Below are 22,475 nucleotides of genomic sequence, written 5' to 3'. Positions count from 1 at the left end.
TAGTGCACTAGTTTGGCTAAGAAGAGGAATGGAGAATTGTTGAAATGGTTAAGTCAATAAGATGTATCGTACTTCGTTCCAAAATCAAGCCTTAGTGACATAATCTTAAGTAGGAATGTTCTTACACTTGCACATTTTGGTATGTTGTGTTGTCTTGAATAAGAAAAAGACCAACTAATACCGAATTGCGTGTAGGTTTTGTCTTGATATAGACACACACTAACTCTTAGATATTTGTTTGTCAAGAAATGTTTTCTTGACAAGAGAATCTAATATGTCAAGAGGTCAGTGGGAGTCTAAAGATCTTGAAAAGTTTCAAGAACAAATCAAGAAGTAAACCTATTAAACACTAGCACACGACTTGAGGTTTGTAACCTATCGTGTTGAGAAAATTTTATTTATGTGCCAATCCGGTTGAGTGATTATGCATATGAGTTCTACGAGTTCTCAATTGACTTCATAAGGGCTAATACCTTATTCAATGAAAGTACATTGATTGGCATAGGTGAGCTACTAAATAACTTGGAATTCATCACAAACATTATCTTATGATTATGCTTATGACAAATTCACATGGATAGGAACACATGCACCGTAAAATCTAAGTGTCATAAGGTTTCTCTCCTTCATGAAAATGATTGTGAGGAAACGCTTTCACTAAGAGAGATTTTAAGGAGATAGTGATTATGTAAATTGCATTCTCAAATTCGATTATGATTATGGCATCCCTCTTCATAGTTCGAATTGTGAGATTTGGCAATTGGTATGAACATTTAGGACTTAGTAATATAAGTTATGGATTAATTTAGACACACATGTGAGTTGTCTGAGGAAAGGTGTATGAATTTGAGAAGCTTAGATAAATTCTTATCGAAGCACATCGTATTGGAAATACACTACTACAAAAAGGCCCTTTTACGACGCGCAAACCACGACACTCAGAGATTCATGTTACGCAAAAGAGAGTGACCTTAAAATGGCGTCATCTCTTCAAAAAAATTTAAGTATTTAGGTCACGCATTACTGCGTGCCCTTAAATTAGTGTGTTAAAGAAAAAAATCAAAAACACGGAGGGGCTTTATATTAAACGTGCGTCCTCTATAATGGTCGCCTTTTAATTTTAATGAAACGCGCGCTTGTTTCAAGATATCCCTTCATTCTCTTCTTCTCTTCTCTCTACAAACCCTAATCACCATACCATCTCTGATTCAAGGCCTTATATTTCTCTACCGCCTTCAACATGTTCTAGAAATCAAATCTCTCCATGAGAACAGCATCTCGCCAACCGATGTCGCCCTAATCAGCATAAAGAATCTGAAAACGTGAAATTGAAAGGACGATTCTAGGGCTTTTTTCAAGAACACACACGTATCGCTATCGCTATCACTATATCTATCTCTTTCTCTCTCTCTCTATCTCTCTCTCTCTCTCACGCACACAAAATTGAAGGGATGATTCTATGGCTTTTTTCAAGAACCATTCAAAACGTAAAGGAGTGCTCTCTACAATAGTTTGGCGAAGTCGGCTCATCTTACCTCATCGGCGACTGCAACTCCTCGAAGATTTAGGGTTGTGCTTGGTGATTCAACTACTAACTAAGGTCTATGGTTATGTATCTGTGTTTGGTAATTAATGACTCAGATAAGGAAGCTTGATGACACTGAGTTTAGAAACCCTTGGCAAAGACGTATATTTGGGTAAGTTGTTTTTCTATTTTTGATATTTCTTCATTAAGCTTTCTTTTTTATGCAAAAATGAGTATTGTTTAGGAGTATATCCTGATTACACTAAAGAACCCTCTGCGCTTGCTTCAGGGGGCCAAATATAAAGAATGTAACCTTATTGATTAAAGATTGGTTTAACTCAGGTGTGCTCCATGCTAAAGTTTGGATATTATATTTCCCAAGATGTTTATATTGGATCTGCTAATAATGATCGGAAATCTCTCACTCAGGTAACTTTTTATAAATTTTAAAAATTTTCTAAATGGCTTACTGATTTCTATTACTATTTGATTTTATAGGTGAAGGAAGTTGGAATCTATCTTGTTAGTTGTCCAGATATAGCCAAAAAGGTTGAAATCTTCTATAATAACTTATGGAAACTCGGATCTTTGAATTCTTCTTATTACACACGAAAGATATGGGATCAATAATGGCAGATCAGTAGAACACTACTTTTTTGGTCACATTTCGTACCATCTAAACAAAGATGCAGGCATGTCAATAATTTGTTTATCTTTTTACAAAATTTTCATTACAAGTTAATCAACATCTCTACATATTTCCTCTTCCTCCTTACGTTGAAGTTCCACACACATCTAGTTATCAACTACTAACAGAACCTTCAACTTTCAAAACATCAATTCAGACCCCTGGATGCAATTATTCAAATTCAAAACCTCTATCAAGCTATCTCTCTTTTGCTCCAGCAGAGGTGAAAATCTTTTGGTCTCATTGATTCCATATATTGTAGTTTCTTTGATGCTTTTATTTATTCGTTCATATGATTGCCCTGATTTTTGAACTGCAACTCTCATTTTGGCCATTTAGGTTTACTTTGTTCATTTTGTTAGTGCAATTTAGGGGAGTTTGAATATCGTTTTGCAATAGGTTCTATAGTTTGACTTTCGTTCTTAATTGATTTGCAATGTCGTTGCTTTTGTATCTTGTTTCTGTTCATAAAATATAAAAATCATGTATACAAGTGTGATAATTCTCTTAACTGCTCTGCTACTTATTTATTAGGGTTTTTTTTATTATCTAACATAATACCTTGCTAATTGTGGTTCAAGAGTAAATATTATCACCAATATTATCATTGCTCTGAATACTCTTCCTAAAACTATTGTAGCTAATGAATTTCTATTTACATAAATATTAAATCATTCATAATTAATAGAATCACATTCAAATCCCAGTAAAAGTATATTTTCTTGCTTATTTTAGAAAATAATATTGTTATTTAGTTAAAATCATGAATGCTTTAAGATTTTTGTGATTGTAAGTTACATAAATAAAAATGGTTATGTTAGTATGTTACAAAATTCCATTCCATGTGCATGATGGAATGGATAAAAAAAACTAACGTGAAGTGTTATTTTTGACTATTTGATTTTAAATTCATATTTTATATTTTCCAAAGAAGTTAAATATGTTTATTTAGGGATATATGTTTATTTCATAAAAATAAATTTTGTTCAGTAGAGAATCTATGGAGAGGATGGTGGAAGCTTCTGCTCAGGAAGCCAAGGCTGTGAATCCTATCTGGTAAGCTGCACAGGCACACGCCAAATCACAGGCTACAAAAAAGTTAATCAAGCTAATGGAACCCAAAGCTCCTCTGTTTCCAAACTTGGTGAAATTAATGACCAAAAACTTGAAATTGACATTGAAAAAAGGAAACAAAGGTCACGTGAAACAACCATTAAGAAGACTAGTTCCAAATTGTCTAAGGTATCAATCTAATAATGAAAATATCCAAAATGCCCTTCCACTCAAATATGTTGTTTCACTTCTACTAAATGATAGGAATTGGAGAACAAAGAAAAGGCAGAGAAGCTTTTAGAAAAACTAGAGAAGGAAGAAACAAAACAACAATTTGAAACTTAAACTCATCACTCATCACCACTCTCATTCTTGTTTCTTTTTCACTCAAAACAAAGAGAAGAAGAAAACCCTCAAGTTCTCTGTATGTTCACAGTGTCATAAGCTCAAACACACAATCTTTTCTACAAATAAAATCTTTCTTTCTTGAAGACCCAGAAATTATCACAAGTTTTTTTTTTTGGTAAAATGGTTATAAAGAAGCCAAGAATAGTGATAATCGGGGCTGGAATGGCAGGGTTCACAGCTGCAAACAAGCTCTAGATGTGATATCACAAGAGAGAAACCGTGTAGTGGAACACTTAAATCAGTGCTTTAATTCGTGGTGGGTCAAAAGAATGCTTTTCACCTTAGATAGTTGTGAAATTTGAGCAATTGCAGATCCAGATGTGAGATCACAAGATTACTAGTTAATCTAAAATTCCAAGATTATTGATGGCATGGGTGCAAGCAGTTACATTCCCCGGTCGGGATACTCGTTGGTTATATCATGTCTATAATTTCTGATATCTACTAATAACCCTATTATGACCTGGCTTTGCTAATCCTTCAATATGTTGGTTTCAGGAATGATGGAATGGAAAACCTGTATAGTATCTTGGTAAGATTCGATGATCAAAGCTCAACAGATTCATTTCACACACATTTTAATGGAAGGCGTTTCTAATCTTTGGAGGTTTTCATTCTTCAATAACCATACTTTATTTAAGCACCATGCAATGCAAGTAGTTATTCTAATTTCAATAAATTCTGGTTTTTGAATATATACATAATCATGTCGTGTGCTTTTCACTGTTGATGTTCAATACACAAGCTCAATTGAATACACACAGACTTCCCCTGCAAATACAGAGCAGCCCTCGTGTCCTATTTGTCTTGGTAATTTATATATTATATACCAAATATCAGCTGATTTTTTATGTATGATTTTTAGAGAGATTGAATCAATGTTCTTTTTGTAGAGAGATTGGACCAAGATATGAGGGGGGATTCTAATAACAATCTGCAACCATTCATTCCATTGTTCTTGTATTTCAAAATAGACTGATTCTTCATGCCCTGTAAGTTTAAAAATCATTACTTGGCAGTTGGAATAAATAAACCAATATTGTTAAAAATCATATACCCATGGACTAAAAGTGTAATTTTCTGTTACTATCAGGTGGTTTCATCTGAATACATGATGTACATTTCTGTCAATCCCAGTTGTCCATCATATTCAGGTGAAATCATAATGGCGGCGTTCCTTCAAATTCTAATTATGTATAAAGTTGAATTCATTTTAATTTAAAAATAAATAAAAATTTAAAATTTTATTATAAATTCATTGCAGGCCAGATTCCAAACATCCCGCTTAGTTTGGGTGGTTGCTCAACAAACAGAACAAATTTTGAAAATGTTACGTAATTTGATGCAAATAAATAAATTGCTAGCTGTTACTGTAGACATCCCATTTAATATGTGTGTTTTTCAAAATTGTCATGTTAACTTTTTGTAGGTTGATGTATTTACGGCACCACAAATCCATGGTTCAATAAAAGGTTTAACTTTGACATGGTAGGATCTCCCTCTGATATGCTGCCAATTATATAGGTTTAAGTGCAAGAAATAGCAACATACATTCATTAATACTTCCCATTTCGATCTGCAAATTATATAATTGTTGGTCAGATTTTTTCAAGTGTAATAATAATGCCTAATAAGAAAAGAATTGAAAGTAGAATGCTACAATTTTCAATGTAAAATGCCTTAATAGGAATCAAAAAATGAATGTAGGATGCAGGTGGGTACGGTAGCAGATGTTGTTAATGTAAGTTTAGATTTGGTTAGAGAAAATTGTAAGAGTTGTAATTGAATTGGTTGTCACTTGGCACAGACATCATTCCCTCTTTTGGCTAGGCTGCATGAGGCATACCTTCTTTTCCAAGATGTTATGCCTGAAAACCAGCCAGACTTCCCTGCTGCTACCCAATCAGGTAATTTCAATGGGTTTATCTCTATCAAATCTTTTCATATCATATTTCATTATCTATCTCTATCAACCACATCCATTAAATAAATTTATGAAAATTCCGACACCAAGTGCTTTCTGGATAATTCATAATTCAGTTCAAAACATTTACGAAAAATCACTTGACTTTGGGATATAACTAATGAGGGAAAATTTGTAAAACTTAATATTTAATCAATGGGAAAAGCCTCCTTATTTTCTCCCTTATGATTTTTTTTTGTTTTTATGCACTAAGCCGCTAAAAATGAAACGCTCATATGGTGGTGTATATAGCTTTCTTTTTTACTTGATTAAGTCGAGGGGGATAGGACTCTGGCTTAGTAGGGTAAGAAAGTTATAGCCTATATGGGTGTTGTGCTTTATTTTGTCAGATAAATGACCCTTTTCTCTAACTTATATATATTATTTGTGCTTCAGTTTCCCATATTATATGTGCTGAGTGTTGTCATTTAGTCAAATAGTATTTTAGGTTATCTATCCAACCACTTGAATGGTATGTTTGTAATCAACTGAGTTGATTATCCCTTCTTATTTCGTTCATTTCACTTGCAGGAAGTGTTTATATGAATGCAAAAGACATGCTATGCTATATACAGTTACTAAAGTCTAAAAGTATAAATAATTGTTGGGCGGTTGTAGTTTTGCTTTCATTTCATCTAAACATTTATTTGATTCCATCATGTTGAGTGATACAGGAAGCTCGGAAATGTTTTGACAAGGCTGATTTTTTTTATAGCCAGGTATTTACTTTTTCTATATTTGTTTATTTATCAAAGATCAATGTAACTATATTTGAGTATTTGACATGTCATCATGTTTGCAGGTACAACTCAACAAATTTTTTACAGGTACAAAATGTTCACTCCATAGTCAATTGCATCGTATGATTCTGTTAATTTCAACCAAAATTCGTTTCTTAGTTTATTTTGTGATCGATTGAACTGAGTTGCTAGCCTAAAGATGTTTTTGCCCTAATTTGGCTTATCTAGTTGCTTCTCTATTATCATAAGGTTTTGAGAAAGTTTGTGGACGATGCTTCAAAGTTTCTGAATGATAAGGTCACAAAAGCTATTGTAACAGTTCCTGCTTATTTCAATGATTCCCAAAGAATAGCAACAAAAGATGCAGGTCACATTGCTTATGGTTTTGATGTTTCAGGTGAGGGGACACGATTTGGGATAACTGAGTTTTAAATTCAATATGATGTTTTATTTTAAAAATATTTTCTGATGTTTGTTTCCCATTTTATTTGTTGTAGTTCTTGAAGTTGGTGATGGAGTTTTTGAGGTGCTTTCTACTTCTAGAGACATACATATTGGTGGTGATGACTTTGATAAGGTTAATATTGTTTTAGAACAAATACCATTATCCATTTACATGTATATTAAATTTTAATATTTTATAACATAGATTGATGATGCTTTAAGCCTTTCTGAATACTAATGTATTGATGATGAAAACATGTATCATGTGGAAACAGAAGCATAACAATAAAAAGTAGAAACAAGAAGGTGTTCCTTAATAGCAATGTAATATTATGTTATATAGTTAGGGAAAACCTCTTAAAAACAATGTACTTACTAATTGGATGTGATACTTTGTGTAGGGTTGGAAGGAACTGGAACTGGCCTTGTTGTGCATGAGAAAGCTCTTGGAAAGTGAGTTGAATTCGATCTTCATCTTCTCTTTGAACATTCTTTCTTATAAAATTTTGTTTTATAGAATCTTTTATAGGAGTATGTAAATGTTTGCTTAAAATTTTTGTGTCTTGTGACTTCCTGCGGATCATATTCAACATTTCAGCTTGTTACCAGGTAATTAATTAACTGTCTCTATCTACATGACCTTTCACTTCACCATTGTATCTATTTTTCTTTAGTAAAAAACATATTAGGTAAGATCATGGTGTGTTGTTATGAAACAAACATGCAGGACAGACAGACGGATGAAAGTGGAAATCACTCAAGATACAGAGCTTGTGGAGCCCCTAGATGAAGCTTGTATATGGCGCCAAACAAGAGGCACCGCCACTGAAACTTTAGGAGCCGAGAACAAAGTTGAATCCACAGAGAAGGTTCAATTACAATTTACAAATCTTCCCTTCTGTTTTCTTAAATATTATCATATCTGTGAAACTTAACAGCAGTTATTGGTCTTCCTGTTGGTGATCCATCAATGAAATGGCCAACTTGCATCATGTAATAACATTTTAGGCGAAGATGTAGGTATATGTTTTTTTAATGAATAATGTAATCATATGTATGAATATGAAATAAAGTTTGTTATTTAGTATGTGATAATCATGTATAGGGAGAAAACTTCTATTGATTTGTTTTATCTTTCCATGGATCGATTATTTATATGACATTAAATTTTATGCAATGGATTGTATTTTTTGTATATTGTATTTTTTTATGAGACATTAAATGCAAATTTAATTTGAAAATTAGTAAATCTATAAATAATATTTTTTTTTAAACATTTAAAATTACGATACGCAAAAATGTGTGTCATCTTCGTTTATGACATGGCCTTTCTTGACAGGGGCTTCCTTGATACGCATTGGGTGTCATAAACACGCGCGTCGTAAGGTTACGACACGCAAATGCGTGTCGTCTATCTTTATGACAGGACCTTCCTTGATACGCATTGCGCGTCATAAACGTGCGTCGTAAATGCGTGTCATAAATGCGCGTCGTAAATGCGCGTCGTCTATAGACGACGCGCAAAAGCGCGTCATCTCTCGTTATGACAGGGCCTTCCTTGACGCGCATTTGCGCGTCGTCTGAGCGTTTTACGACGCGCAATGAGCATCGTAAAAGGCCTTTTTTCTAAGTGATATGAACTTTGGAAGTCAATAAGTATTGTCTTCTAGAAGTCCAACTGTTTTCTGAATATATGTCAAAGCTAGTGGGAGTATAAATGTTATGCTGGAATGGATATAATCATCATGTTAGTGGGAGCATGATTATTATTTAAGTATTGCAAGTTGGCAATATTAATTATAGAAAAACAAAAGGTTTCGCTTTGCAAAGTTGTAGGGGTTGAAAAGTTGATTTTGATATAATTAAGGGAGAGAATGTTATACTTCGTTTCCAATCTAAAAGCTTAGATCGAGAAATTTTAATTGAATTTAGTCAATGGTATATTTATTATTTTCAATCTCAAAGTTCGATTATGATTACGGCATCCCTCTTCATAGTTCGAATTTTGAGAACACGGCAACTAGAAATATTATGACATTATTATAGCAAGAAACTGGTAAAGTATCATGTTTTTCTTTATAAATCGTATCCCACACGCTTCGGGTATAGGATTGATTGCATATGTTGTAATATTCAACCGTTCTAAAATTTTCCAAATGCCTAGGGCATTTAGAGGGAAAAACGGAATAGAACCGAATTTGACTAAAATAATTAAACAACTGCCAAGGACAATCTAAGGTTCACCAAAGATTGGTCGCTTGTGGAAAGTTGGAATTATTCTAATGGATGGACCATATTGACTTTATTATGAATAGATAAGACTCTATTTAGAATGAGTTGTCATATGGCAAATATGGAAATGTTTCCTTATTGGGCGTTGGACGTTAAGAATCTATCTCTAAATTAGAAAATTCTATGCAAGAAGGATGTTCAAAGGAATGTACTTTGAATGTGAGACTTCACATCTATGGAATTGTCATGTAACAATATCCAATAGAGCACTATGTAATTTTATTGGCAAAGTCTTGGTGACTTTGGCACTGTGATATTAAGAAAGTACTGTTGCATAAAATGCTAGAATCTAACATATTATAGTAGTGGCGAGAATTTTGTATTCTTACACTAATGGATTAGGAATTGTGAAATAAGCATCATTGGAAATGTGTTCATTTAATCTATTTCACAAAGAAAATACCATAGGAAACATAGTGTGCATGCTAAGAGCATGGGACAATTGTTGTTATAATTCAAATAAGAAGTTGATTACCCAAAACAACAAATAATGAGTAATCAATATGGTGATTAAATAAAAGTTCTTATTTATACTCAAAGGTTTGGTACCATATAGGACTAGTATTATTCTTGTGTTTCACTTTGCTTGTTTTGACTTCCTGAATAATAAGATTATTCAAACCCTCCACAGTCGCTCATTCTTTGGAAATAGGAATGAATGAAGATTGTCATGAATCTGTCTGTAGATTGTATAAAGTGTTTAGACATAGCAAAAGTTTGCTACAAAGTTCATGAATGCTGCTATAAGATTAGAGTATTGGATTAAACCCACGCTCACTTGGATCGCTTCATGGATTTTATCACGAGTGATTGGTGAGAGGATAATATCTTATATTCTTGAAACCGAGATGTGTGAGTTGTATCTTACGAGTCGGTTACACATTGATAATATGTAAACGCACCAGTAACTTGGTGTTATAAAACGTATTGTTGTGTATGATTCGGTGAGTGAGTACAATCGAGCATTAAGTTGAAGTTTATCCGTTCCTTTTACCCAAAGTGGGATTAAAGCGAAATTTGTGGGCCCTCGATGATTTAGTGATGACACCCTAAACGCTTGGAGAAACTGAGACTAAGTTGATGTGTTCAATTGTAGTCTGTTGTCAGTCATCATAAATCAGAAATCAGGAAAAAACACATGAACAGAGAGTATGATTAAAATCCTTGTCTCAGTTCATACGATATCTAGAATGGAGGAATATATGATCCCTTATCTAAAGGACAGGTTGTTGTTAAGATCAGAGTTCGACAGTGTCTTTGAGAGCTTCGATTACTAATCGGATTATACATACATTATATTTACTAGACTTATCCAAGTGGGAGACTGTTGGATTAGTGTCTAAGCCCGTAACTATATTTGGTATGTACTTGACCCGGTTGTGCATGGTCCTTTTGGGTTGCCTTCACCAAAGTAACATGATAGGATGATTTATGGAGAAAGAGGATTAATTATGACTTATTAATATATTATATGAATAATATATTAAAGGAGAAATCATATTGTTTAATTAATATTAGTCAAGAATTAATTGATAGTTAATTTTGTGACTAAAAGACATTAATTAAACTTAGGGGACTAGAATTGTAATTATAAGATAGTTACAATTGGGCTATGGATCACCTTGGAACATAGGTTGGACGAATTCTATAGGAATCCCATAAGGAATTCGTCCAAGGGTTGTTCAAAAGCGAGTCCATGGGTTGCTTAGGGCTTAAGCAGTCAAATTAGGGTTTCCTAGCTGATAACCCTAATTGCCTCACTATATAAAGACCCCTATAGCTCCAAAAACGTGTGGAACTCACTTGGAAGAACCCTAGGACGTTTTTGGTGCTCCTCCTCCTTCTCATAAGTCATTCTGCTGCTTGTGGTGTTTGTAAGCCATTAGAGGAGTGACACTTGTGACTCTAAGCTCCAAAGACAAGAAGATTCAAGCCATTCTTGGAGAGGTAATCATCTAGATCTGTATACTTATGTCTATTTCGAAATACATATGCTAGATTAGGGTTCTTGAGTCTTGGATGAACTGCATGTACAATAGAGAAACCTTGATCCAAGCATTAGGGGTTGCATGAGCACATAGGATGTTCTTTTGGCTCAAACCCATCAGCATTCAACCCACATGACAATCCGACAACTGGCCTTCCCATCTCCCAAGGATACGACCCTTGCTCACATCGCTAAGATACTCGTTCCATATCAAACCACTTGCGCACACTAGCGCGGACATGCTATTTCTAATCACCACGACCAACAGACCTCAAGTTGAGAGTCCTATGTAACTCAAAAGGCCAAAATCCTGCCCACTCCCTCTAACTCGGAAAACTGAAGGCAAAAATCCCTGCCAAAAATAACGACATACCAAACCGACAATCCACCACTTAAATCCCGGATGCAATTCCAAACTGATCATGACAACCGCTTCCTCCCCCTATCTCGAGGCACGACCCCTAACAAAAACCTCGAGACTTCCAATCAACATACTCACCTGGGTCTGAACCATTCAACCCACATCAATATCACCATGGAGGCCTGAACAAACACAAAACTCATCATCGCCTGAGCAACTCAAGCCAAAAGATTAACAGATAGGGAACCGCTAACTCGAACCATGGTATCCACCCATGCTATCTACCCTATCCAACCCTTAGAATCTCCGAAGTGCTCCTCGATTTGAGTACGGATCTTGTGCTTCTAGTAGTACGGGCCCAATACTACCTTCCACACCTATCCATACTATCCTCAAGAATCACCTTGAGTACTCTAGGACCTAGTCACAAAATACTCCTTAAACCTGCTAAACAGCGAAACAATTGCACCAAAATACTCTCTAGACCATCCTAGGATTCACACACACCTCCTCTGTCATCAGTTGCTGAAAAACTCCTCATAATATCAATTAGCTATTCCATGAATACAATCACATGCAACAAAGCTTAGATAATACTTCGAGTAACAGACTCATCCCTACAATGGTTGGACTCAAACGAGAGCTGCGCAGCAGGGTCAAATCTGTCACTCTGAGATTATCCAACCGTTTTCACATATGACTTGACATATTCACCTAATATCTAACTCACATCAATCATGAGTTCCACAAAGCACAAAGCAAGCAGCATTCGAGCAAAGAAGCCGACAAGCAATAAAATGCAATAAAATCAGATATATCCTCACGCGAAATCCTCAACCTCCAACACCCAGCACCACAGGTACACCTTTTCCCTGCCCTCACTCTCTCAATAGTGGCTAATCATTCCTCGTGCTGACCCACTATACACAGAACCTTCTCATGAAACTTCTACTAGCCCTGCAACACTCATGTATGCTAACCATACATAACACTGGATCCTATAGACAGTCGAATACCTGATCCTATCCTAAGCCCTTCATCAAACAAGAACATGAAATAAGGCCAAAATTAAACATTCTCAGGATAAAGAATCTTAGTTATGTACAACTATGATGCATACACTAATCAACTACAGTAATGATGTCAATTGCATATAAAGAAAAATCCTAGGCTATCAGGCATCATATGTCCAGCAAGCCAAAACCCCAAACCATAAAATCCACGATAGCCCAACACAACCCAATGCAAACCAAACCGGAATCTTGATCCAAAAAGTATCAACTTACTTCATGGCCCTCATTTGGCCTAATTTTCCAAATTAGGCCCAACTCTTTATTGGGCCTTATGCAAGGTCTGATCCTCTAATTAGGCCAAAAAACACACTTATCCAGATAGCCCATTAGGACCCTAGTATCAAATCCCAACAGATGGCCCAATACCCAAAGCCCAAAACAAAGAAGCCCAAAACAGTCGTGTACGCAGGGCTTACGCCGGAGGTACGCTCAACGTACATGAGACCTCGCATTGACCAAGTTACGGGGAGGCTGACAAAGTACGCGGGGCGTACCCTCGCAGATCTAAAAGTCCAATATATGCTTAATGACTTAAGCACTTAAGCCCAAATTACTGATCCATGCTCCAAATGCACAATAGATTCATAAAGTCTTCAACTTTATGACTTTAGACGTCTAAAAGTTCTAAATACAAGGTCTTAATCCATTAAGACCTTTCTACCAAATGCATGGGACAATTCTAGCCATTGGAACCTCATTTTTTATGATTAATTACCCCTCCAAGGGACTGAAAGGGCAGGTCAAATCATCCAGAACATGTCATGTTCAAAATGGAGCATTTGGGACCAAAAAGAAGCATAAAAGAACCCAATAAGAGATCTAGCAAAACAATCATAAAGGTATGGAATTTATTCCTTTGGATGATAGGAAAGGGAGCCTAAACTCCAGATCCAAGCCTTGCTTCACATTCCCAAGCTTCTTGATGCCACTTCTTACTCTTCAAACACACAAGGATCACTTCTTAGCTCACAACACACACTTATGGAGATTAGGGTTTTGCCAAAACGACCCAAGAACTTGGACGTTGGAAACAGATGGGAGAAATGGTCCATAAGATGCTTAAATACTCCACTAACCCTAAGGATTAGGGTTTTCACCCAGACAGACGTATGCCCTGAGTATGCCCAACGTACTAGGCTTACCCTAGTACGCTTAGCGTATTCACATGTACGCCTAACATACAACTCCTGCTCCATAAATTACCCTTTTTCCACTAGGGCTTCCCATGGCCACTTCATTCAAATCCAACGACCAAAAGTGACACAAGCTTCTTGATGCAACTTCTTACTTTTCAAACACACAAGGATCACTTCTTAGCTCACAACACACACTTATGGAGATTAGGGTTTTTCCAAAACGACCCAAGAACTTGGAGGCTGGAAAAATATGGGAGAAATACTCCATAAGATGCTTAAATACTCCACAAACCCTAAGGATTAGGGTTTTCACCCAGACAGATGTATGCCCTGCGTATATATGCGTACGCCCAACATACTAGTCGCGCCGTAGTACGCTTAGCGTAGTCACATGTACGCCCAACATACAACTCCTTCTCCATAAATTACCATTTAGCCACTAGGGCTTCCCATGGCCACTTCATTCCAATCCAAGGACCAAAAGTGACATAACTAAAACTCTAGGGATGGATTTGAAATTACTTGAAAACCGGGGTGTTACAGTCAAGAGTCATCTCTTATGGCCAGTAGTCCTCATAGAACTTGGCCAGTTCAGGTCCCATAGTGGCTACCAAGATGCAAGCGACCTTCGTGGCATCATCAAAATGTTTGTTGAAGGAGGCAATCTCCTCAGGAGTAGTGGTGAATTCATCGATTTTGACAAGAGGATTTTCGAGGACATATTCCTTGCCCTAATAACGAAGAGTCATCTTCAAGTTCCTCATCCAATCCATGTAGTTGGGACCTATGAGCTTCTCTTTCGACAATATTTAGAGTAGGGAGAAGTTTGAGTCGAAAGAGCCGACGTGACTAGTAGCGAGTTCACTGTTTCCAGACATCTATATATTAAGAGTCATAGTTTTTAGTTAGTGATATAAATCCTTAATATTTTAAACCCAAAATAAATATTCAATGCTAGGATCCAAAATAAAATTCACAATAAAGAAGAGGGATGCCGTAATCTAATTGTGAATTTATCAAGGTAGGTAATACAAATTTACCAATTTCAATTTAGCATGAAACTCCTAGATCGATTGATATTCATTAAATATTATCAATGACATGCTTAATATTAGATTATGCTCTTCAAATTTGCAACTGGGATGCTGAGGATCACAAATAAGATGTGAATAACAATTCAAACCCGCTTGACAACCTTGATGTCATTTATCATTTCAAATTAATGTGTCGAGAATCCACACGCACTCCATTAATAATGATAATTTTTGATTTATTCATAACTCAAATTTATAGTCCCAAATTAGTGTGACGGTTAACTGCGCACACTCCACTAAGAACATATAAAGAGTGATGTGCGTTTTCATGGACTAATATACACTTCACATTTTTTCCCTAAAGTTACTTTAGAGTTGGGATTTATTCAAAAGGTTCTAGTACTTTAATAGCATCATACTTTTAATAGGTTATGTCTTATCAAATCCGTTCACCTAACGACCCTCTACCATACAAGGGAGCAGTGGGTGAGAATGGACACCCATTCAACGACCATTCTATAGGCCACTTTCTTATACCCCCTTATAGTATGGCTTCTTAAATGAGACGTACTAGCGATTTGAATGACTTGTCTTATACATATAATATATTAAACTTTTAATCATATATATCATATAAGCTGTACTTTAAACTTTTCAAAATACTAGTGTTTAAAATTAATCTTTCGAATTAAAGAATTAATAATAGTTAATTTTAAACTAAATAATGATTTAATCTTTTATCTTAATTAAACAATTAATTAAATAAATTTAAATCATATTATTACCAATTAAAAAATTAATTTAATAATTTAATTTCATCGATTAAATAATTATTTACCAATTAAACAATTAATATAAATAATTCAAATTTATTCATAATCCCTTATCCTACTAATTTTCGAAAAGGGTATGGTTTATTAGGTTTTAATTATTCAAATTTTAAAGCATATTAAAATAGTAATTAAGTAAACTAGAAACCCTCGGGATAAGCATAAAATTTTCGAAAATAAAGGGGTGGTGGCTAGGGTTTTAGAAAACCCTAGCCAAGTCGAAATTTAAGCCTTTAGGGTTTAATTTTCGTAAACCCTAGTTTTGATTAGTTCATTTTAGTTCACAATCACTAATACCACTGATGGGTTTTCTGGGCTATAAACAAAATTAGACGTGGCGGAAAAAACACTTAAACCCTTAAGTTCACATGCAACCTAGTAAGGATCTGTAGCACCTGGTTTCCGGTATGTGAATTTTATTTAAGCATTGACCTATTTTAGCCTTCGACTCGGCGAGTCATGGGGTCCGACTCGCCGAGTAGGGACGGGACTCAGGACGCGTTTTAAGTAGGCGACTCGACGAGTCCATATCCTGGACTCGGCGAGTCACCGCTGCGGGATGAAACCCTAAGTTTCAAGGGTTTGCACCCTATTTAAACCCTCATTCCGCCCCAACTCGTCCCCATTCACCCCAGAACTCCCCCTACATCGTTTTCCCCTTGTTTTCTTGAGAGTTTGAGGTGCTCTTAGTGTATTCTTGAAGGTTTTGAAGTGTAAGAGGAGTAGATCAAGAAGAGGAGAAGGAGATCAGCCATCCTTGTGTCATTTCAGCATTTCCCTTGAGGTATAACCCGTTTTCCCCTTGATTCTATGCTTAAACTTCATTTGGGTCCTTCTTGGTCAATTCCCCAAGTGTGCATGTTCATTATATGTTGTAATAAGGCGTTTGGCCTTTGGATCTATGTAAGATTGAGCTCCAGGAGCTCAGATCTGTTAGCTTTTTGGCCTCATAAGACTTGTTAGCCCTAGATCTACCATTTTGAGACATTTTGAGCCTTATAATCCTTATTGGTGGATATCCACACGTAAAGTTGGAAACTTTACGTGTGATTCGTGTCCTAGAAGTCCATATCTATGAATGGCATAGTCTGGAACCGAGCAAATCGGTATATTTAAGGAGTGCATGGCGACGACTCGGCGAGTCGCATAGGTGACTCGGCGAGTCTGGTCGCGAGTCGCAGAATTGGTCCCTTCTTCATGTGTCGAGTTGAGCCTTGAGTCACAGGGGGTGACTCGGTGAGTTGGGAGCTGAACTCACCCATGTTAGGACTCGGCGAGTCAATGCCCTGACTCGGCGAGTCCAAGGCAATCTTCATAGCTCAAGAACAGACTCGGCGAGTTGTTCATACAACTCGGCGAGTCTTAGCATAAAGTGTTCATCGGATGAAGATGAACTCGACGAGTTGTTCATACAACTCGGCGAGTAGGATGAAGGACTTGAATATTGGTTAAGAAGGTGAACCCGTCGAGTCGTCGCCTAACTCGACGGGTAGAATCGGGATTCAGGGCAGTCGTTTGGGCAGGGACTCGGCGAGTTGGAAAGCCAACTCGGCGAGTCGGGTCAACTGAAAGTTGACTCTGACTTTGACTTAGAGCATGGTCATGGGTAAAATGGTCATTTTACCCAAAGGTCAGTGAGCAGTGTTTGATTGGGTATATCGTGGAAATTGCAGCCGGAGGACTCCCGGAGCAGCAGTCAGTTAGTTTCCGATCAGTTCAGCAGCTACGTTGAGGTGAGTTACCTTCCAGTAGAGGTGGGTCTAAGGCCACAATGCCAACCCACCAGTAGGAGTTGTATGATAGATGACTGTCTTGGTGATATCATCTAAGTTCGCTAGTATATGATATGTTATATGTTAGCATGATACGTTGTTTGTGATAGTAGTCGGATACGGTCACTAGGACCGGAGGGTAGTCAGACACCCCAGATGCGTCTGACAGTATATGATTATATGTTTGCATGCTGGCTTGTTATGTTATACATGATAGAGGTAGTATGAGGGGACCAGTCCCTGTGGTCGGTTGTTAGGACCGACGGGTAGTCAGCACCCCAGAATGGCTTGACATGGGTAGTCAGCACCCCAGAATGGCCTGACACGGGTAGGTCGGCACCCCAGAATGGCCGTACCGGGTAGTCAGGCACCCCAGAATAGCCTGACAGTATATATGTTATGTGTTTGTATGGTATGCGGTACGTTGGGGGAACTCACTAAGCTTTGTGCTTACGTTTACAGTTTTGTTTTCAGGTACCTCTGCATCGAAGGGGAAGGAGCCGGCGCGGTAGCGGCACGTCATACACACACTCTTCGGTTTCCGCATTTATGAGATTTACTGGGACTGTACTCTGATATTTTGATGGGATGTATGGTGTGGCTTTTTAGAACATGGTTGCAAGGTATTATGGTGTGAACAAACAACCTTTCTTTTTATTTAGACAATGTTTCTATTTATTAATGTTTTCTAAAGTAATATTTTAAAAATGAAATTTTCGGACGTAAAAATTGGGTCGTTACAAGTTGGTATCAGAGCCCTGGTTTGAGGGATTCGGACACACCCTCGGGAGTGTTTGAACTCAAATCGAGGGATTAAAAGATTTTCTAAAAGAAAATGTTTTCTAAAATTGAGAAAAGAGTCACGAGAAAGAGTAAAGTGTGTGACGTGCGTGACCGGCCGAGCTCAAGTAAGTATTCCCCATAGTACCCATACAAGTTTATGTTATGTTTATCAGCTTTATGAATATTGCATGCTAGAATAGGCTAAGGGTCTAGGAGTGATGCCTTATGTGCCTGTTTATTTGTTCCCGCTTATTGAATATTGCATGCTAGAATTGAGTAGACAGCAGTAGGGTAGCCTGTTTAGGTTATGCCTAATAGTAAGAGCTTAGCATCCTATGTCAAGTGTCGTTTCTTGTTCTAAAAACAGTTCTGGCTTGAGTCTGTTTTTCCTTATCCGAATGCTGCTTGCTTCGTGCTTGGTGGGATTCTGAGTAATGGGAGTGAGCCATTGTGTAAACACGTCACACCACATGTAATCGGGGTTGAATGATCCCAGAGTATTGGAACTGGCCCTATTGCGCAGCTCTTGTTTGAGTCCAACCGTTGTAGGGACGGGTCTTTTACTTGAAGGATGATCTAACCCTCATCACAGGTGGTGGTGTTTAGGTGGTGGCTAACTGGCATTATGAGAAGACCTACAGCAGCTGAGGACCAGTTGTGTTGAACTTGAGTTCTCCCTAGGGCAAGCCTAGGGTGAGAATAGCGGAGAGTAGCAGTAGTAGAGGGGAGTTGGTGGAGTCGAGGAATTCCTCGGAGAAGGTACGGATAGATGTGGAAGGTAGTATGGGCCCGTACTACTGAAAGCGGAGGATCCGTACCCGAGCCGAGGAAGGCCAAGACGAGACCAAGGAACCTGTAAGTAGTTGAGATCCCTCAGAAAGTAGCAGTACCACTAATGATTATTATTGATGTTTTGCAGAATGGTGGTACTTCGACCGAGATCGACAGATGGCGGGTCAGGAGAGGGGTCAGGTTCGGGATCTGGCACCGAGCCGATTGAGGAGAGGCTACGTGAGTTCATCACGTCGGAGATCACTAGGGGCATCCTTGAGTCGACCCCCATCATCTTTGGGTCGATCAAGGAAGGGATCGTGGAGATGATGGAGGATCGCCTACGGGCATTCAGGAGCGACTTGGCCTCTAGCCAGTCAGGATCTCGCACACTGTCCTTCAAGGACTTCAGGAGCAGTGGTGCGCCGGATTTCCATGGGGTGAAGGACCCCATTGTCGCCAGACGGTGGATTGCGGATATCGAGTCCGCCCAGTTGATCAGTTTCTGCCCCGAGGGGTCGAAGGTGAGGTACGCAGCAGGGTGTTTACGGGACCGGGCCCGAGATTGGTGGGAGTCAGTGGGTGACTCGATGGGAGCCTCGGCTGTCGAGGCAATGACCTGGTCAGACTTCGTGACTAGGTTCAGGGCAGAGTTTGCGCCAGCGGTCGAGCTTCAGCAGCTGGCCAGGGAGTTCTTAGATATGAGGCAGACGACAGAGACCGTGGCGGAGATCACCGCCAAGTTTCGGGAGAGGGCTTTATTGGTGCCCCAGTATGCAGGTGACGAGGATATGAGGAGGACTCGTTACCACGACATGCTACGAGCTGACATTCGGGAGCATGTTAGCTTTTCGGCTTGCCCTACCCTGGACTCCATGATTGCCAGGGCTAGGGAGAGAGAGATAGATTTGGAGCACATCCGGAAACGGAAACTTGAGGATGGTCAGTCATCGGGGGCTTCGGGGAAGAAGCCCAAGGGATCAGATGGGAGGCCGAAAGGCCAGTCGGGACCGAGCCGCTGCAGGAGGTGCGGCAGGCCGCACGAGGGGGCGTGCAGGATGGGTTCGTCAGGCTGCTACAAGTGCGGCAAGGTTGGGCATATCAGCAGGGATTGCACTGCTCCTGCGACCGTTATTCAGACATCGGAGTTGCTGTGTTTCCACTGCAACCAGAGGGGCCACAAGAAGGCCAATTGCCCCATGTTGACAGCTTCAGCGCCAGTGAAGGCGCCAGCTCCAGCGACCCTGCGGATCACGGATGGCCGTCAGGGCAAGGCAGAGGCTCCAGTGGTGAGGAGTCGGGCATTTCAGTTGACTGCCGAGGAGGCACGTGCCGCGCCCGATGTGGTGACGGGTATGATTCCTTCCTTTTATCTTTTATTTTACGTTGTTATGATATTGATATGTGCTCTGTGTGTATATATGTGTATTAGGATCGTTCCATGTGAACGGCATCCCGGTTCAGGTATTGTTCGACTCGGGTGCATCCCGATCGTTCGTTTCTCTTGCTCTTAGCAAGAGATTTCATGAGACTTCAGGCGAGTTAGATTGCCCGTTAGAGGTAGAGATTGCCGATGATCGATCGGTGCGAGCATCGAGGGTGTTTCGAGATTGTGCCCTGCGACTGTTTGAGGAGTGTTACCTGGTGGACTTGGTTCCCATTCCATTGCGTGGGAACAAGGTGATTATTGGTATGGATTGGTTGAGCCCTAATGGGGCAGTGATAGATTGCGCGCAGCAGCTAGTGCGAGTCAAGACCCCAAGTGGGGGAGAGTTGGTGATTCAGGGAGAGCGGCCGCAGTGTGGACCCACTGTATGTTCAGCAGCGAGGGCTAGGCGCTACCTTCAGCAGGGATGCGCGGGTTATGTCGCGTACGTGATGGACACCCGGGAGGCGGGTAAGGCGACCGTGAGCGAGGTCCCGGTGGTTCGAGATTTTGCTGATGTTTTTCCGGAGGAACTACCTGGGATACCTCCGGAGCGACAGGTGGAGTTTAGGATTGACCTCGTTCCCGGTGCGGCTCCGATAGCCAAAGCACCGTATCGGTTGGCTCCTTCCGAGATGCAGGAGTTGTCCACGCAGCTGCAGGAGCTGCTGGACAAGGGATTTATTCGGCCGAGCAGTTCGCCCTGGGGAGCCCCGATTCTGTTTGTGAAGAAGAAGGATGGGTCGCATCGGATGTGTATAGATTATCGGGAGCTGAACAAGGTAACGGTGAAGAACCGTTACCCGCTTCCGAGGATTGATGACCTCTTTGACCAGCTTCAGGGCGCATCTTGGTTTTCCAAGATTGATTTGCGTTCAGGTTATCATCAGATGAGGGTCAGGGAGGAGGATATGCAGAAGACCGCGTTCCGGACGCGCTATGGCCATTACGAGTTTGTGGTGATGCCGTTTGGGCTCACCAATGCTCCTGCCGCGTTCATGGACCTCATGAACCGTGTATGCAGACCGATGCTGGATCGATCTGTGATAGTCTTTATCGACGATATCTTGGTTTATTCCAAGACCCGGGAGGATCATGAGGAGCATTTGAGAGAGGTGTTAGAGACCCTGAGGAGGGAGAGCTTGTATGCCAAGTTCTCCAAGTGTGAGTTTTGGTTGCGCGAGGTGCAATTTCTGGGGCACCTCGTCAACCAGAACGGGATTCTGGTCGATCCGGCCAAGGTCGAGGCCGTGATGAGATGGGAGGTTCCGAAGTCCCCATCTGAGATTCGGAGCTTCCTAGGATTGGCAGGCTACTATCGGAGATTTATCCAGGATTTCTCCAAGATAGCCGTGCCCCTGACGCGGCTGACAAAGAAAGCCGTGGTCTTTCGGTGGGGACCCGAGCAGCAGGCTGCCTTTGAGACGCTGAGACAGAGATTGTGTGAGGCGCCGATCTTAGCCCTGCCAGAGGGCGTAGAGGATTTCGTGGTTTATTGCGATGCGTCCATTTCTGGGTTGGGCGCGGTGTTGATGCAAAGGGGGCATGTCATTGCTTACGCTTCGAGGCAGCTCAAGCCTCACGAGGCGAACTACCCGACGCACGATTTGGAGTTGGGGGCGGTGGTATTTGCCCTCAAGATTTGGCGACATTACCTCTATGGGGTTCGGTGTACCATCTACACGGACCACAAGAGCTTGAGGTACCTCATGGACCAGCCGAATCTAAACATGAGGCAGCGTCGGTGGTTGGATGTGGTGAAGGATTATGATTGCGAGATCCTTTACCACCCGGGAAAGGCCAATGTGGTGGCCGATGCGCTTAGCCGCAAGGCGGCGCCGATCAGGGACGCCTGTTTGAGGATGACTGTGGTGACTCCCCTGTTGGAGCAGATTCGGGAAGCTCAACAGGAGGCTATCAAGGAGGAGCATCGGAAGAGCGAGCGCGTAGTAGGTCAGGTTTCCTCCTTCGATTATGATAGCCGAGGGTTATTGACACTACACCGTAGGGTGTGGGTGCCGTATCACGGGGGCGTGCGCCAGATTTTGATGGAGGAGGCGCACAAGTCCCGATTCTCCATTCATCCCGGGGCGACGAAGATGTATAGGGATCTTCGTCTAGACTATTGGTGGCCCTACATGAAGCGGGATGTGGCGTGGTACGTCGAGCGGTGCTTGACCTGCAGGAAG

This window comes from Lactuca sativa, chromosome 1 (assembly GCF_002870075.4).
Source record: "Lactuca sativa cultivar Salinas chromosome 1, Lsat_Salinas_v11, whole genome shotgun sequence".
NCBI classification, from domain to species: Eukaryota; Viridiplantae; Streptophyta; class Magnoliopsida; order Asterales; family Asteraceae; genus Lactuca; species Lactuca sativa.
This window is presented reverse-complemented; position numbering follows the sequence as displayed.